Source organism: Lagenorhynchus albirostris, unplaced genomic scaffold, assembly GCF_949774975.1.
Source record: "Lagenorhynchus albirostris unplaced genomic scaffold, mLagAlb1.1 scaffold_29, whole genome shotgun sequence".
In the NCBI taxonomy this organism is placed as follows: Eukaryota; Metazoa; Chordata; class Mammalia; order Artiodactyla; family Delphinidae; genus Lagenorhynchus; species Lagenorhynchus albirostris.
Genome location: NW_026783366.1, coordinates 1,433,566 through 1,439,816, shown reverse-complemented (window position 1 = coordinate 1,439,816; position 6,251 = coordinate 1,433,566).

The window sequence follows — 6,251 nt, the reverse complement described above, 5'->3', positions numbered from 1 at the left end:
CCAACTTATGCTTGCTTAAGGGGAAAGGTGAGTTGGGGTGCTGCATAAAACCAGAGATTGAAATGAGCACAGATAAAGTTCCTTAAGCCAAATATGGAATAGACAAGAGCTACTCCTTGCTCAAGGAAATGGACTCAACACCCCATTTTAAACGCCTAAGCATGTACCTGACTAGGAAGTATCTTAAAACCTATGGATTGCTATGTCTCCGAAAGAGAACCAAGCGTGTGTACAGGGGCATAAACGCAGCAGTGATAGGACTGGAGAGGTTCGGTGAGCAAATGAAGACCCTTTGAAGTCATATTGCATGGTACCCATTCCACGGGTCTCAACTCTCCAGGTTTAAGGGATTCTTCCTTCAGCTAAAACATGCATGTGGAACCCAGAGTATGATCAACCGTGTGATCGGGAGACGTGTTCCAATATGTCTCAGTTTTCGTCCCCTGGTACTCGGGTGCAACATTCCAGACGCTTTACTAACACTCTCCCGACTTGGAGAGTCAGTGCCTTTAACCTCCTGTTTGGCCCAGTTTGCAATTTCTGCGGAAGATGAACAGGAATAGGGAGAACCAATGACAGACTAGCTGGAGGTGTCTGGACGGGCAAATTTAACTCTCATTTCCCACCAGGAAGAGGAATTAACCAAAGGCTCAGCGTGCCGTGCCGGAACCAGATTAGGGCCTGAAGCCATCCTGCGGTGTTGCGGCCAGCTCACGAGAAAGCGAGTTGAAGAAAGGAGCTCAGGGGCACTGTAATTCACAAACCTGCAGAGTTATAAATGACAGCTATCGTCCAAAAATATACTGAAGTAAGGCTGCCAAGAGGACTTGAAAGCGGGGCAGAATTGCAGGAAACCGATTTCAGGAGGTAGACTGGAATTGCATTGAAAGCATAGGAAAAGAGGCAGAACGTCCACAATGATGCACTTGGCCAAAAAGGGCGTATGCGTTTTTTCCTGAATATATTCAGGAAAAAACGCATACGCACTTTTTGGCCAACCAAGCAAGCTTGCAAAGGAAATCTGCACTACAATGAAGTCTCACTTCCCCCCGGTCAAAAGGGCCATCTGAAAAAAGTGTAAAATCCAGAAAGGCAGGACAGGCCATGGAGAACTGGGAGCCTTGTTATGCTGATGGGCGGGATGTCAATTGCCAACAGCCACTCGGGAGAAGTGTATGGTGTTTCCTGAAACATCTAAAAAACAAAGCACCAGAGCCTAGGGCACTTCCACTTATGGTCCTATAGCTTAGGGAAATTAAAGTCAAAAAGACACAGCCACCCCAAAGGTTGGGACGGCTCTGTTTACAAGAACCTGATTTACGGTACAAGTTCAATATCGCAGAAAGTGAAAAATGGATAAAGAAGTTGTGGTACTTACGTACAATGCAATATCACTCAGCAAGGAAATCTATGTCATCAGGCCCGTAGCAGCATAATGAGTGGATTCAGGTATGATGATTCTAACTGAAATAAGTCACACAGAGAAAGAAACATCATAAGATATCACTAATACACGGAATGTAAACTTGGCTACACAGGAACTGAATTCCAAAACAGAACAGGGTCTCAAATTAAGAAAACAAACTTATGCTTGCTTAAGGGGAAAGGTGAGTTGGGGTAATGCATAAAACCAGAGATTGAAATGAGCACAGATAAAGTTCCTTAAGCCAAATATGGAATAGACAAGAGCTACTCCTTGCTCAAGGAAATGGACTCAACACCCCATATTAAACGCCTAAGCATGTACCTGACTAGGAAGTATCTTAAAACCTATGGATTGCTATGTCTCCGAAAGAGAACCAAGCGTGTGTACAGGGGCATAAACGCAGCAGTGATAGGACTGGAGAGGTTCGGTGAGCAAATGAAGACCCTTTGAAGTCATATTGCATGGTACCCATTCCACGGGTCTCAACTCTCCAGGTTTAAGGTATTCTTCCTTCAGCTAAAACATGCATGTGGAACCCAGAGTATGATCAACCGTGTGATCGGGAGACGTGTTCCAATATGTGTCAGTTTTCGTCCCCTGGTACTCGGGTGCAACATTCCAGACGCTTTACTAACACTCTCCCGACTTGGAGAGTCAGTGCCTTTAACCTCCTGTTTGGCCCAGTTTGCAATTTCTGCGGAAGATGAACAGGAATAGGGAGAACCAATGACAGACTAGCTGGAGGTGTCTGGACGGGCAAATTTAACTCTCATTTCCCACCAGGAAGAGGAATTAACCAAAGGCTCAGCGTGCCGTGCCGGAACCAGAATAGGGCCTGAAGCCATCCTGCGGTGTTGCGGCCAGCTCACGAGAAAGCGAGTTGAAGAAAGGAGCTCAGGGGCACTGTAATTCACAAACCTGCAGAGTTATAAATGACAGCTATCGTCCAAAAATATACTGAAGTAAGGCTGCCAAGAGGACTTGAAAGCGGGGCAGAATTGCAGGAAACCGATTTCAGGAGGTAGACTGGAATTGCATTGAAAGCATAGGAAAAGAGGCAGAACGTCCACAATGATGCACTTGGCCAAAAAGGGCGTATGCGTTTTTTCCTGAATATATTCAGGAAAAAACGCATACGCCCTTTTTGGCCAACCAAGCAAGCTTGCAAAGGAAATCTGCACTACAATGAAGTCTCACTTCCCCCCGGTCAAAAGGGCCATCTGAAAAAAGTGTAAAATCCAGAAAGGCAGGACAGGCCATGGAGAACTGGGAGCCTTGTTATGCTGATGGGCGGGATGTAAATTGCCAACAGCCACTCGGGAGAAGTGTATGGTGTTTCCTGAAACATCTAAAAAACAAAGCAACAGAGCCTAGGGCACTTCCACTTATGGTCCTATAGCTTAGGGAAATTAAAATCAAAAAGACACAGCCACCCCAAAGGTTGGGACGGCTCTGTTTACAAGAACCTGATTTACGGTACAAGTTCAATATCACAGAAAGTGAAAAATGGATAAAGAAGTTGTGGTACTTACGTACAATGCAATATCACTCAGCAAGGAAATCTATGTCATCAGGCCCGTAGCAGCATAATGAGTGGATTCAGGTATGATGATTCTAACTGAAATAAGTTACACAGAGAAAGAAATATCATAAGATATCACTAATACACGGAATGTAAACTTGGCTACACAGGAACTGAATTCCAAAACAGAACAGGGTCTCAAATTAAGAAAACCAACTTATGCTTCCTTAAGGGGAAAGGTGAGTTGGGGTAATGCATAAAACCAGAGATTGAAGTGAGCACAGATAAAGTTCCTTAAGCCAAATATGGAATAGACAAGAGCTACTCCTTGCTCAACGAAATGGACTCAACACCGCATATTAAACGCCTAAGAATGTACCTGACTAGGAAGTATCTTAAAACCTATGGATTGCTATGTCTCCGAAAGAGAATCAAGTGTGTGTACAGGGGCATAAACGCAGCAGTGATAGGACTGGAGAGGTTCGGTGAGCAAATGAAGACCCTTTGAAGTCATATTGCATGGTACCCATTCCACGGGTCTCAACTCTCCAGGTTGAAGGTATTCTTCCTTCAGCTAAAACATGCATGTGGAACCCAGAGTATGATCAACCGTGTGATCGGGAGACGTGTTCCAATATGTCTCAGTTTTCGTCCCCTGGTACTCGGGTGCAACATTCCAGACGCTTTACTAACACTCTCCCGAGTTGGAGAGTCAGTGCCTTTAAACTCCTGTTTGGCCCAGTTTGCAATTTCTGTGGAAGATGAACAGGAATAGGGAGAACCAATGAGAGACTAGCTGGAGGTGTCTGGACGGGCATATTTAACTCTCATTTCCCACCAGGAAGAGGAATTAACCAAAGGCTCAGCGTGCCGTGCCGGAACCAGATTAGGGCCTGAAGCACTCCTGCGGTGTTGCGGCCAGCTCACGAGAAAGCGAGTTGAAGAAAGGAGCTCAGGGGCACTGTAATTCACAAACCTGCAGAGTTATAAATGATAGCTATCGTCCAAAAATATACTGAAGTAAGGCTGCCAAGAGGACTTGAAAGCGGGGCAGAATTGCAGGAAACCGATTTCAGGAGGTAGACTGGAATTGCATTGAAAGCATAGGAAAAGAGGCAGAACGTCCACAATGATGCACTTGGCCAAAAAGGGCGTATGCGTTTTTTCCTGAATATATTCAGGAAAAAACGCATACGCCCTTTTTGGCCAACCAAGCAAGCTTGCAAAGGAAATCTGCACTACAATGAAGTCTCACTTCCCCCCGGTCAAAAGGGCCATCTGAAAAAAGTGTAAAATCCAGAAAGGCAGGACAGGCCATGGAGAACTGGGAGCCTTGTTATGCTGATGGGCGGGATGTCAATTGCCAACAGCCACTCGGGAGAAGTGTATGGTGTTTCCTGAAACATCTAAAAAACAAAGCAACAGAGCCTAGGGCACTTCCACTTATGGTCCTATAGCTTAGGGAAATTAAAGTCAAAAAGACACAGCCACCCCAAAGGTTGGGACGGCTCTGTTTACAAGAACCTGATTTACGGTACAAGTTCAATATCGCAGAAAGTGAAAAATGGATAAAGAAGTTGTGGTACTTACGTACAATGCAATATCACTCAGCAAGGAAATCTATGTCATCAGGCCCGTAGCAGCATAATGAGTGGATTCAGGTATGATGATTCTAACTGAAATAAGTCACACAGAAAAAGAAACATCATAAGATATCACTAATACACGGAATGTAAACTTGGCTACACAGGAACTGAATTCCAAAACAGAACAGGGTCTCAAATTAAGAAAACAAACTTATGCTTCCTTAAGGGGCAAGGTGAGTTGGGGTAATGCATAAAACCAGAGATTGAAATGAGCACAGATAAAGTTCCTTAAGCCAAATATGGAATAGACAAGAGCTACTCCTTGCTCAACGAAATGGACTCAACACCCCATATTAAACGCCTAAGCATGTACCTGACTAGGAAGTATCTTAAAATCTATGGATTGCTATGTCTCCGAAAGAGAATCAAGCGTGTGTACAGGGGCATAAACGCAGCAGTGATAGGACTGGAGAGGTTCGGTGAGCAAATGAAGACCCTTTGAAGTCATATTGCATGGTACCCATTCCACGGGTCTCAACTCTCCAGGTTTAAGGTATTCTTCCTTCAGCTAATACATGCATGTGGAACCCAGAGTATGATCAACCGTGTGATCGGGAGACGTGTTCAAATATGTCTCAGTTTTCGTCCCCTGGTACTCGGGTGCAACATTCCAGACGCTTTACTAACACTCTCCCGAGTTGGAGAGTCAGTGCCTTTAACCTCCTGTTTGGCCCAGTTTGCAATTTCTGTGGAAGATGAACAGGAATAGGGAGAACCAATGAGAGACCAGCTGGAGGTGTCTGGACGGGCATATTTAACTCTCATTTCCCACCAGGAAGAGGAATTAACCAAAGGCTCAGCGTGCCGTGCCGGAACCAGATTAGGGACTGAAGCACTCCTGCGGTGTTGCGGCCAGCTCATGAGAAAGTGAGTTGAAGAAAGGAGCTCAGGGGCACTGTAATTCACAAACCTGCAGAGTTATAAATGACAGCTATCGTCCAAAAATATACTGAAGTAAGGCTGCCAAGAGGACTTGAAAGCGGGGCAGAATTGCAGGAAACCGATTTCAGGAGGTAGACTGGAATTGCATTGAAAGCATAGGAAAAGAGGAAGAACGTCCACAATGATGCACTTGGCCAAAAAGGGCGTATGCGTTTTTTCCTGAATATATTCAGGAAAAAACGCATACGCCCGTTTTGGCCAACCAAGCAAGCTTGCAAAGGAAATCTGCACTACAATGAAGTCTCACTTCCCCCCGGTCAAAAGGGCCATCTGAAAAAAGTGTAAAATCCAGAAAGGCAGGACAGGCCATGGAGAACTGGGAGCCTTGTTATGCTGATGGGCGGGATGTCAATTGCCAACAGCCACTCGGGAGAAGTGTATGGTGTTTCCTGAAACATCTAAAAAACAAAGCACCAGAGCCTAGGGCACTTCCACTTATGGTCCTATAGCTTAGGGAAATTAAAATCAAAAAGACACAGCCACCCCAAAGGTTGGGACGGCTCTGTTTACAAGAACCACGTTTACGGTACAAGTTCAATATCACAGAAAGTGAAAAATAGATAAAGTAGTTGTGGTACTTTCGTACAATGCAATATCACTCAGCAATGAAATCTATGTCATCAGGCCCGTAGCAGCATAATGAGTGGATTCAGGTATGATGATTCTAACTGAAATAAGTCACACAGAAAAAGAAACATCATAAGATATCACTAAT